This window comes from Nicotiana tabacum, chromosome 24 (genome assembly GCF_000715075.1).
Source record: "Nicotiana tabacum cultivar K326 chromosome 24, ASM71507v2, whole genome shotgun sequence".
Classification (NCBI taxonomy): domain Eukaryota; kingdom Viridiplantae; phylum Streptophyta; class Magnoliopsida; order Solanales; family Solanaceae; genus Nicotiana; species Nicotiana tabacum.
This window is the reverse complement of record NC_134103.1, coordinates 12,717,201-12,730,053: the sequence shown is the minus strand read 5'-3', so window position 1 is coordinate 12,730,053 and position 12,853 is coordinate 12,717,201. Positions and strand designations below refer to the sequence as shown.

At 34.8% G+C, this 12,853-nt stretch overlaps 2 long non-coding RNA genes across 5 annotated transcripts; one reads left to right on the top strand and one right to left on the bottom strand.

Moving 5' to 3' along the window:
* Nucleotides 1–3,097: 3,097 nt before the first annotated feature.
* On the top strand, nucleotides 3,098–11,520 carry LOC107831553 (uncharacterized). 3 transcript variants are annotated; one of them, XR_012706589.1, is made up of 7 exons: nucleotides 3,098–3,388; nucleotides 3,778–3,795; nucleotides 4,379–4,486; nucleotides 7,359–7,400; nucleotides 7,500–7,576; nucleotides 9,467–9,494; nucleotides 11,155–11,520. It is a non-coding gene; the product is annotated as an uncharacterized LOC107831553 (long non-coding RNA). The 3 variants fall into 3 exon arrangements; XR_012706588.1 differs by lacking the exon at nucleotides 11,155–11,520 and having other exon boundaries at nucleotides 3,101–3,388; nucleotides 9,467–10,980; XR_012706587.1 differs by lacking the exons at nucleotides 9,467–9,494; nucleotides 11,155–11,520 and having other exon boundaries at nucleotides 3,104–3,388; nucleotides 7,500–8,278.
* Nucleotides 8,036–9,473, bottom strand: LOC142178447 (uncharacterized). Of its 2 annotated transcripts, none has more exons than XR_012706590.1 (2): nucleotides 8,450–9,473; nucleotides 8,036–8,277 (listed from the first exon to the last, which is right to left on the bottom strand). It is a non-coding gene; the product is annotated as an uncharacterized LOC142178447 (long non-coding RNA). The 2 variants fall into 2 exon arrangements; XR_012706591.1 differs by having other exon boundaries at nucleotides 8,492–9,473.
* Nucleotides 11,521–12,853: the final 1,333 nt, after the last annotated feature.

The window sequence follows — 12,853 nt, the reverse complement described above, 5'->3', positions numbered from 1 at the left end:
GGGATTTCGGGTTTTGTGACTTTCGTCGGATTTCGAGACGTGGTCCCGGGAGCAGGGTCGAGCCTATTTCGGATTTTGGCTTATAATTTTATGTTTTTCTTGTGGAATTGATTCCTTTAGCCTATATTAATTATTTCGTACTACTTGTGGCTAGATTCGAGGAATTTGGAGACTAATTCGAGGGGCAAAGGCATTTTAGAGTAGGATTTTGCGCGGTTTGAGGTAAGTAATAATCTTAAATATGGTCCTGAGGGTGTGAAACCCTAGATTTTGGTATGATGTGATTATTTTGGAGGTGACGCACATGCTAGGTGACGGGCGTGCACCGTGGGGGATTGTGACTTAGTCCGTCCCGTGAGACTGTAAAGTCGAATAGCTTATTGTTAATTACATGTTCCCTCTGTCTTCTAGAAATTTGACTGCCATTCATGTTAGAAACCATGCTTAGGCCATATGGTATCACTGTTGGGACCCGCAGTGGTAGGGTACTTGTTGAATTAGCTGCTATTTATTGTCTTGTACTTAGTCACAGTTTTACTTGCGTGTCATATCTCTGTTTCCTCTTGTTTTCTTGTTGATACTTGTTATTATCTCTTTTGGGCTGATTCGTATGATTTCTGAGAGCACGAGAGCCTGGAGAGGTTAGTGACTGAGATAGGGCCTGAATGTCGAGCTATGAGCTATGTGAGGTATATAGATCGGGTTGCACGCCGCAACGAACCTGAGGGCTGAATATATATGGATCGAGTTGCACGCCGCAACGAGCCTTATGGTTATTTATGGATTGTGGATCGGGTTGCACGCCGCAACAAGCCTTATGGATACTTATATGATTGGATCGGGCTGCACGCCGTAGCGGTATAACGCTTGGGCTGAAGGAGCGCCTCCGGAGTATGTACACCCCCAGTGAGCGCACGTACCTATTGAGTGTGATTATTGAGGGCTGAGAGCCGGGTGTTTGAGCTATTGAGAGCTTGAGTGATTGTTACCTTGAGAGGTTGCATTTGTTTCCTTTGTTGATGCACTTAGCTGAATTATGTCATTGTTCTGAACTTCTGGAAAATATTGTATCCGGTTTATCTGAACTTAGTAAATGTACAATTGATTGAACTTATATTGCCGAAATTGAATCATGTCTACTTTCATTGCTGGAATTTATGAAGTGAACGGTAATTGTATAGATCGTCACTACTTCTTAGTTCCTTATTTATTTTTGTTACTTACTGAGTTGGTTGTACTCACGCTACACCCTACACTTCATGTGTAGATCCAGGTGTATCCGGTCACGGAGGACATTGATCTCGTGCGTGGTTAAGTATCGGAGATTCGCGAGGTAGCTGCCGGCGTTCGCAGTCCTTGTCTCTCATTTCTTGTTATCTTTCTTTTCTGTATTGGCATTTAGACACAGACTCTTGTAGACACTGTTTCTTAGACTGGTTGTTTAGATGCTCATGACTTGGTGACACCCCGATGTTTGGGGCTATTTTTCCGCGTTGTATTTTGAGTTTAACTCCTGTTTTTATGAAAACTCTGTCATATCAAGTTTTTGGTTTATTTTGTGAAACATTTGAAGTATTTTGAAAAAAAATGGCTTGCCTAGTATCATCGATAGGCGCCATCACGGCATGTAAAGTTTTTGGGTCGTCACAATTTACCCCTACAATCAGCAAACTTTTAAAAATACCCCTTGATCTGTTAAGTAATTCAAAATCTCCCAAATTCCTTTTATTGAAATCACTTGTTGTTTTTCTTGGTCCACTATTTTTAAAAATTACTATTGATGTGAATGCTAAAGTTACTAGACTATACAATTTTTTCATAATGTTTTTTAATTATCAATGCACCATTTCTCTTTTTTTGTAATAAATAAAATTGGTTTAAAATTTTATTTATTTTTTAATCATATACACACCGTAGAATTTAGTGGGTCTATTTATTGTATATTATATGCAACCGATCATAATGTATGTACATGTATATTCAAATATATTTTGTCATTGCTTGGTTAGTATAGAGTTCGATCGACTAACTTAAGAGTGCACAATGTGTAGGCATTTAATTAAAACAAAATTGAATTAGACAATGTAAAGTCTCCGAGGAACTTCAACTTCAATCACTAATACTTGCAAAGTATCCATAAATTTGGTGCAACGAATTCATTAAAATTGGAATGTTGTAAATACTTTTAGAATTTAGTTTAATTTACTATACTTTATTTATTCGATTGTATTATTTAATATTTTTTTTCTAATTCAGAAAGCTGATAAATGCCAATTATTTCAAAAATTGTGGACCAAGAAGAACAACAAGTGATTTAAATAAAAGAAATTTGGGAGATTTTGGACTACTTAACAGTTCAAGGGGTATTTTTTTAGAGTTTGTTGATTGTAGGGGTAAATTTGGCTAGATAGTACAACTGTAGGGGTAAATTTGGTCCGATAATATAACAGAGGTTAAATGTAAACAATATATGAAAGTAGATGGGATACATTTAGCCATTTTCCCTCCAATTAAAGGGTATAATTGAATAAAAATATAACGGTAGGGGCTGACCAAACTATTCTAACAATACCTCCCAATGGCCTATGAACACCTTCGCTAATAATGGAAAATGGCTGGCGTTGCAGATTTCCACTCATCAATTCGAATTAATTCTTATTTCTATTTATTTTATTTTTTATTGAATTTTATTTTACAGAATAAACCTAAACTAAAACTAAACTGAACTAAATGAAGCGAAGTTTACTGAAATAGTGTACTTGTACTATTACTATAAAGAAAAGAAGAATGGGATGAATTGGATAAATATACAGACCCCCTTCTATTATATATATAATCCTTTCCCGAGTTCTCCCCCTGTGGAGAATATCCGTGAGGGAGAGACATGTATACTTCCTTTTTTGGAACATGTTAAGGCTTTACGCTCTAACTCACTGTAACAACTCTAGGGCTGGTTCGAGTCCAGCTCGTGAAAGAGTTTGTGAGTATACCTCGGGATGACTTTTTATCCTCTACTCATCCTCGAAATCTAGTCTAGTTCAGCCATAGAGTCAGTCCGGATAAAAGGAAGAATCCAATCTCCTTCTTCCTGTAGCACAATGTTTGTGTGCCATATCGTTCTAGAATAGTACTATCACTTTACGTTTAGATCACACGTGGTGACTTAAATATATTGTAATTAATGAACCAATATTATGCCATAACTCATACCTCTATTGTTACTTTTAGTCAACTTAAAGAAGCGAGCAGAAGCAAAATGTTCTTTAGCCTATTTCTCCCACGGCTTTGGCCGCCTTATTCCGTCACCTGAGAGTTGAGATCTATGTTAGTACCGGCAAAGCTGGTCTCTTGCTTCCCAACCGACCTTCTCAAAGTTGACAAAACAAAGGTTATTTCTGAATGACCTTTTTGGTTCGCGAAATTTAGGTCCAGGGTTTCCAGCTTATTACAATTTTTGTGTAAATCCTTATTAGAGGACAAAAATGAAGAGGATTATAGATACTTATCCCAAGTTATACTATGTTGAATGTTTTTTTCTCTTCGATTTAGTGATGATTTTTAACAGAGCCATATATTGATTTTCATCAATTAAATTGTAATTTCATAAGGTAGCTGCTATCTTGTATCAGCAAAGCTACCAGGTAATTTTGTACTCCGAGATTAGACTGTCCTCTCAGTCTCTCCTAGGATTTGAACCTTGGTATCCAGCTAGAACTCTTAGATTCATGTGTTTCTATAACTCACGTTTTGAAGGTTGATTTTTATTGGACTTTGCAGGCATGCCTTTTCTACTTGGTACGTGGAGAACTTAACCCTGTTTGTAAGATCATGAGTTACTGCCTAATTTTGTATATGCCATAGGACTTCTGATCAGCAATGGTATTGGTTAACATGATAGACTAGCAGTCAAGTATAGTCATAGAATATAAGGAATTTAGATCTTGTGTGCGCAAATCTTTTTGTGATTATTTTAGCACCTCAGTCCTTTATTTTCAAAGAGTAGGTTAAATTATTGACTCAATTATTCCTCATTATCTTCTTTTGCTTCTCGCTGGAGCAGCAAGAAGAGGAGAGAGGGTAAATTTATGCAGTGAAAACTTCACTTGCTCACTGATTGAAAAAAAGCATGTTACTCTCCTCTTATTAATTATATTGGTAATTTCTTTTTTACAAAGAGTTTTGACTAGCTATGTGTTACATAAAGTAATTGCTGTAAGCTATTCGTATGTCTGTTTTATTAATTCATATAATTCTACACATTCATCAGGTAGTTTTACCTTGTAATCTTGATTGAATTAGGGGTTGTTGCAGTCACAGTTTTGAGTGATACATTTTATTGCATTTTGTTCATATATTTGGCTGTTTTTATTCTGGACAGAGGATGATACCAACATCCCCGCCAAGGATAAAATACCTATTGTGCTGTTTCGTTGGCATTTTTGTGATCGTGAATGGCAATTTTCATGTAAGCATATGAATACAACCTGTGAGTATCCCTCAATTCTCAATATTGCTTTATGAATTACTTTGTTATAGTGATTGCGCTTTTGCGGTTGAAGAATCCCAAACTGGAAAGGCTTCAACTACTTCTGAGGGGTTATCTATGAAACTTTTCATTTCTTACGTTAGACAGTAGCCCGTATATCAAAGTTCACTTTCCTACCCACATATGTTTCTCTTGTGGCTCTATAGTCAAATTACTCAAGGCCACACATATACAGAACGTTTGCCAATGATATGAGATATGGGCTTTCTGTGATAGTTGTAAACACAAATGCATCAAGATAGTGCCTGACAGAGGCCATAAAGGAAAAGAGAAAATAACACAATAATTTTGGCATCGTTTCTTTTGTTTATTACTTGCTAAATATGCACTGTAGTTGCCGTACAAAGAAGATTGGAGTATAAATAAGAGAATCTTTTCACTAATAATCTATTAAGGTATAAATACTGTTTTAAGTAAAGAATCAAGGATATTAAACATAGAGTTTTTAAGGCTGGAAGAGACGAGTACTCTTTTGGTAAAACTCGGTTCAATTATCTCTCGGATTTGCAGGATTTGTTGTCTTTAATTAAAGCCACATCCTGAGGAACTTTTGGTTGTATCTGATATCAGTATATCCCTTCCAGGTAATGTAGTGAGTTATGTCATTACTTCTTTATTTAACAGATGAATAGAGGATTACACATAGGTTCATATTGTTAGAACATACACAGCGGAAGCTAGCATACAAACCAGACATCAAATACATGTAAACTAGACAATGATATAATTACTCGATTAGAAGCACTAACCTCTTGAAATCGTTGCACAAATCCTCCATACAGCAAGAATCCAGGGCTGCAGTCTTCTGCTATGGTCCTAATAAGACCTTGGACGAATTTGCTTTGAGTGGGCAAAAACAATACAACTCTAAAAGTGAGTTATTGGGTGAAAATGTCTTCCTTAAGTAGACACGTTTTCAGCCAAAAATTAGGCTCTCAAAAACGTGTAGAATTCTATTTGCACAAGTAGAATCCTACTCTAACTCTACCGGATGACTTTTCTCCCAAGTCACTTTTTACCCAAGTCAGTCCAGATTTTTACTAGGCATAGCAGGGACCACAGAAATAATAAGAGGCTACTAATTATAGTATTAATTCGAAATTTTGCATGAATTAATTCTTACTATAATTAATTGCAGTTTATTTCACTAAAAAACTGCAATTGAACTCCTCAATATGAGTTTCGAAAATTCACTAACGCTTATTTTAACTCCCCATGTTAAGATCCCAAATACCAGTTAATTAAATTAAATCACTGAAAATTTAATTTAATCAACTAATTAAATCTTTTATAATTCTGCTTAAACTATTTCATGTGACGGATACAAAATCCACCGGCCGAGTTTTCACATGAAAACTTATAAGCTTACATGAAAGGGGTATCATCAAACTCAAAACCGAGCCATGGATTCTATCTACTAATTATTATTTCACAAATGTTATTCATTATTGTCCAATCTATTAGGCATACACTAACTCTGAATAGAGTTGTACCTTTTAATAAATCAAAACAATAAACAAATCACATTGATCATAATAATTATATCAAGATAAGGAGTATAAGCTCATTTTAATGAATAAGAGAAAATGTTTTATATATATTCAGTACAAATTTTTTGTCTACTTGGTTCGTTCAATATACACTAAGTATACTAGCACAAGAAGTTGGAGTAAAATCACTCCCATAATCAAGACAAATTATATTATAATCTTGTGCTACAATCATCAAGATATTTTGTCCAATAATATCTTTGATTGTGAACATAGTTTATTAATTATGTGAACCGACAATTTAATCTTCTGTGCATGAGCTAAAACTCCATACACTAAATTGTCTACTACATAACTAAAAGGACACACATGTAACAAATGATCTATTTTAAAAGGTACTTTATTGAATTGAATAAATTAAATAAACAATTGTTCCATGGGAGCTAAATGGGAATGGAGATTCAGGTGAGCTAAATGATCGGTTTTGACTAGTAGAAGCCAGTATACAATGTGATATGATAACACTGTGATCTCTAAGAAGGTGCCTTGATTCTCTCTGAATTATGAGGTCGAATGCCAAAATTGATTTTAAGATTTCTGAATTTGTGTTCTCTTTTGCTTGATTCTCATCGACTAAGGTGAATTTTCTTAAACATTCCCCCTCCTCTCTATGAACAATAGCTGTAATTTGTTACATTTTTCCGTAGTTAGAGTAGAGAAGTCATCACCAAGTAATTCATTCTCTCTTTAGAATAGAGAAGTCACTGATTAATTCATTCTCTCTGTCAATCTTTTTAGCTAATATTGAGCGCTGAATTCTTCTTGCTTTTAAGTGAGAAAATTGCTTTAGTTTGCATTTTTACTTGATTTCTTTTGAATTTTTTTTACATTTAGGTTGTGCTTTGTCTTACCATATTGGAAGAACCTAAGCAGAGGGAAAAGGAAGAAATAATTGTCAGATTGTTGTCTTTTTTCTTATGTGTTGAGTATAGGTTGTCTTTTTTCTTATGTGTTGATTATTTCAGCATTTATTGTGAATATACTTTTCTTAGTCGATGCAAATATGGTTCTCTTTTCCCTTTTTATTCTTTTTGGTCTTAAACTTTCAGCTTAGATTTGTTTTCCTTGTGAGAATTTACTCACTTATGGTTATGGATGCCTTGAGTGCAATGATTCCGATACTATGACGGTTAAGAAACCTGGAAAAGAATAGTTTAGCTGAATTAGTTTTAGTTATGTTCTTATCTAATTCAACAAGGTTTTTCGTTGACATTCCAAAGCATAGGGGATTACTAAAGTCTCATCAACTTTGTCAAATGTAGGATCCCCAATTTATAGTATCCTCCAGAATGATTCCCATGAAGGTAAGCAAACATATTGCTGCTTTGTTTGATGTATCTCTCTACTAATTTGAATTTAAGATCGGTAAGAGTTATAGATTCTATTTGAAATTTCTGTTTCAGGTTCATTAAACAAGTACCACAATCGCACGCTTTAAGGAAGAATGCAAGGAAATACACGAGGTCATTTTATCTACAAGGTTAAACCATTAACTTTTTCTGTGCTATTTGGACGTTTACAATACAATCTAAACATCGTATTGTCATTTTAGCCATACAGGGGTGAAATGGTGACTCTGATAACTGGGTATTACAAAAGTTCTTTGGTATACATGTTTATTGCGTTCTCAAGCCAGGTGGCTTCTATTCCAACAAATACCCTTAACATAATTCTAGAAGCATCCTTGATAACACGTTATTGTTATTTAATACTTATAATTCGAAAAAAAAAACTATTCGTCATATCCAATACTATTAGTTAGCATAAGCAAACTATAGATCCACAAAATTTCACCATATAAAGAAACATTCAGAGCAGCAAAATCAGCTCGCCGGTATTAAAAAAGCACAAGTCTCCTATCGCCAAGGCTGAAATAAAATTTGTGGATTTAATTACTCTAAATAAGGTCAGTCAAGCATATCATCAAACATCTATGATGCATAGTCCACTTAAACAATTATTATTGATAATCACATTATAAAAAACAAAATTACCCACAAAAGAAGAAGAAGAGGAAGAGGAACAGAAAGTGAAAGAACTGAAGAAAAAGAATATGGGTGCATCTTCGTCTTCTAACATTTTTGTCACACAAGCTGGTAAAGTAATCATACCCAGTGTATATTAGCATCAGATCACCCATCCTCCTCTTTCATTGCTTATCTCTTCCTTTCTAGAATCGATCTGTAGTATAGCACAAATCAAGTTTTCAGTAAAACAATTTAATTTTGAAGTGATAAATTAGTAGGAAAGATATACATAATGCATGTCCGAAACAAGTATAATCACTGATATGCATGTAAAAATTCTAGTAAGAAATTATTCAAAACAATAGAAAAATTAAACATATACTCACCAAACAGTAATTGCCAACAGAGAAATTGCATAAATAACTCACCAGAAAAAAGATGGATAAGCTTTGAAAGAGTGAAGATCAAATCACGAACTAAGTTAAAAAATTCTGAATAGAAAACCCAGAAACGAGGCTAAGAAATCGTACCAAAGGAGAAAGAAAAGGTAAGAGGGAGAGAAAGGCTCTGGAAGATTGGAGAAAATTCTAGAAAGTACGGATATAGATATGAAGGAAGAAGAAATGTATAAAACAGGTGTCACCAATAACTACACGTATTTGATAGTTAAACGTGGGTTTATATTTTTACAATTACGTATTTACCCTTGGTCGTCCAAAAACCTTCACTTATTAATATGTTAAATAAATATTTGGATTGTATTAACTTGCTTAAAGAGGCACTCAGTGTGGAGAAACATTTAAGAATGTATTTATTTGTTAAGAAACTCTTCATGTGATCCTCTGGAGAATGTGTTCATGAAATATAGTTTTGGAAGGTGTTTTCTTTTATTATGAAGAATTGTATGCTAAGATGATTATTCGTGTGGTTAAAAAAGTTTGCGGACGTAGTTGTTCAGCCTCAAATGTGAGGTGCACAGAATTCTCTTGCTGCACTTTTGGTAAACTCGAAAGATATCTTCTATTTAGAAAAGCTTAATTGGTTTATGTTCTTTTTCTTGTTTAAATGATTTGAAGTGAACTGAGAATCTTGTACCAGATAGTTGTTAACATAAATACTTGGATGATTTGCAGACAGTGTCATATTCCTACGTAGCTGTATTTTGTAGAGTGTTAAACGTATTAAACCGAAATGAAAGGTGACTGCATGTGCTTTGTGGTAATGTTGCTGCATACGGTGTTTATGAACTACTAAGTTGTTTTAATTAATGTTTGTTGGTTCAGAGATTATTACACCTAGTTTTGTAACTTCCTATACCGACATGGTACTGCAATTCTTTTATCCGTCCGTGATTACATGTACATTATTGACAAAACAAAGTTATTTGCTGTCCTTATTTTCAGAAACTCCAAGCACTGTCAACCTAAAAAGGTAAGTTATGCTATTTTACTTAACGCAATCAATTTGCATAAACTATTATTTTGTACATGATTGATAAAAGCTATTATTTTGTATGTGTCATTAGTATGAGTGAAGTGTTCTGTGTCATTGTTAAGTTATTTGTGGTCTTCACTTTAATAATACCATGATATAATTTATGTCGTTTGTGTTTGCTTTGTCGTGCACACTTTGAATGAGGAAGCTCTGCTTTTCGTTGTCTCTATTTGGGATCTGGTGTTAGAAAAAAAAACAGTGAAACAAAAGCCCTTTCTGATAAATTTGTCAATCAATGTAGCTGTTGAACTTAGCTTTATTAAGGTAAGAGTATCAATATTCTGAAAACAGTAGTTCTGAAATGAAGTTAAGATGACTTACACTTACAGATTTCGTCTTTTTGAGCATTCTGTTATTAATGATAAAGCGATACCTGCATCGTCCTTCTAATGTCATAAGAGACTCATCTTCCCTCTTGAAAGAGGTTTAAAGTACCACTTCTTTTATTGATATAGTCTATAAAACGATGATTAATTGTGATTGTGTGCACAATTGCCTACGCTTCTGCCTTCTGCCTCTGTTCAGCTCTGCTAATTGACTTAATTAGACACGTTCTTCAGATAAGAGCTTAAATTACAATGCAAAAATAAATACCCACTATTGTTAATCTACTTGAGTACACCCGCTGATAACTGAAAATGGAATAGTCTCATAAGTGACTACTGTACTGTCCTAAATCCAGGTCAACCTACCTATATTGCTCGGACTCTCCGAAAATGTCTCCGGATGCGTGTTTGATCCTCCAAAAGTAGTATATTTTTGGAGAATCGGACACGGGTAGAATCCTACAACATTTTGTAGAGTCCGCGCAATATAGCAACCTACCCACTTCATTCTTGGACATATGGATGTACTCCTCCATCGCCTTTATAAGGCATCATCATTAGTAGCAGGGTCCATCACTAAAAAAATCCTCCTTTTCTCCGGTAACTAGGTTATGAAAATGATATAGACCGAGTACTTTTAGCAGTTGGAATAGGTTTAGTTAGTAATTTTTAGTTTTGTTTTATGTCTAAATGGTAAACTATTTCTTTGTTCCTTTTCTGTTTACCAAACTTGAACTAGACTTTCCTTTTTCGTTCAGCTTGTAATTTTTCTAATAACCTGCTCAATAATTAGACTTGTCCAAATTAGAGCCTTACCCCTGTTTGAAGTACTATATTCCCTTGAGACAAGTTGGGAATATTTGTTGTACTACCATTTAGGAATTTTGATATGCTTGATGTGTTTCTTTAACTATTAGTCTGATTGGCAGTTTAAGATTCAGGTTACGATTGCGGGAACATCATTCATTCACAACAAATGCAACAGTTGAATTTTGTTTTGCTGTAGAATTTTTATGGTATCACTATCAGTATAGTGTAGATAATGAAGGACAATTATGATTCAACTTTATCATAGAATGAGACCCTAATTGGTTTGATATTATGCCATCCAATTGCTATATGAATTCCCTTTCTACCATGACTGCAAAGACACCAGAAGATCTTCAGTACAAACTTAACTTTTATCTTTATTCTTTTAAATTATGTAAAATGTCATATATTATGAACTATATATGATTTTGCTTAATAACCTACGGTATATATTAAAGCAGCATGTCAGACTGTTGTGGCGCTAAACGCGGGTGAGATTTCTTTGTCGTCGAATGCAAACCCCTCTGTCTCTCTCTCTCTCTCTCTAGGGACTATCTTCCGATGAGACGAAGGGTATAGAAGGGGTGATGAGCTTCAACATTCTATTTCCGTTGCCATTGTCCATTTTAGTAGATGAGTACTCTCGTTAGTGTCCAAATGCATACCTTGTACATGTAAATAAGTACTTATATTTTTTTTTCCACCATCAGACCGAAACTAGACATCGACGATTGAAAGCCATTAGAAATCATCGTGTAAAAATTTCTTGAATTTATCTGGTGCTTCATATTTTCTTGCATCAAATAATTCAAAGAAACTTTGGTGAAGTCATCGAGAAACATTTAACTATATGATTAGTGAAGGTACTGAGGTACGGCGAATGACATTTATGTAATTAAATCAAAAGTGAGGGCGAGTTCGAAACCACTTCTGGTTCTCCACTCTGTTCCACAGACCCACTTGGAAATTTGGCTTTGTATTATGTAAGTAAATTTTGGTTCTCATTTCTTTTCTCACTCTCTCTCTTCTCTTGGGTTTCTTCTTCCGCACATCTCTGTTGCTCTTTTTTCTCTCCGGTGGGTTCTTCTTCCTCTTTCTGTTTTATTCGGTTTTTTCCTTTCAATTTTGGTTTCTTTTATTTTGTCTTTTACTTTTGTGTTATTTGTTTTTATTTTTCTTTTGAGTTTCTCTTGTGGCATTTTAGTTTCCTTTTTTTGATGAAGTAATTAATTTCATTGCTGGCATCAAGAAGATGCATAATAGTTACAAAAGAGTTATAGCAAAAAGAAATAATGTCAGTTCTAATACAGATGTTCAGGCTATTACTAAGGAGCTAACAAAATTCAAATAACTATCGGGGGAATTTATGGGGGATAAATAAACCCAAGTGAATAAAAAAGTTAATACAATTAGCTTTGAGAGATTGGAAAGCAGTTGATAGTCCTTCAAAACATCTGCTATTCTTTTCCTTCCAAATACTCCAAAAGATACTAGCAAGAACCATCTTCCAGACTTTCTTGTGCTGTCAACTTTCCAAAAGCTCTAACTCTCAAAAGCCTCCTTGATGTTATGTGGCATGGCCCATCTGAGTTCAAATAGAGAAATAAACATTCCAGAGATCTGCTGCAACTGGGCAGTGTAGGAAGAGATAGCTATGTGATTCTGCCTCCCTCTGGCACATGTAACATCTATTGACAATCTGAAAATTTCTTCTAACTAAATTGTCCCGTGTTAGACATGATCCATGTAGAGCAGTCCAGTTGAAACACGCGACTTTATGTTGCCGTTTAACTTTCCATATTAGCTTCCAAGGCCAGTGGTCGGTGATTGCATTTTGAGCTTCTGATAACTTGTAGGCTGCTTTCACGGAGTACCTTCCCGCATGTGCATTCCCCCATTTGAACTGGTCTGGTACTAGGTTGTTACTGGAGTAGCTATTCAGTGTGGCTAGTAGTCTGACTAGCTCTTCAAATTCCCAGTCTTGCAAGTTCTTTCTGCATAGTATGTTCCAGGTGTCGCCCTCCCTACATTGCAAGATTGTTGAATCTGGATCTTTGGCTATCTGAAATATTGCAGGGTAGTCATTCATCAAAGCAGTGCTTCCTAACCACTTGTCCTTTCAAAACTTGATATGTTAACCATTCCCTACTACAAAGTGTT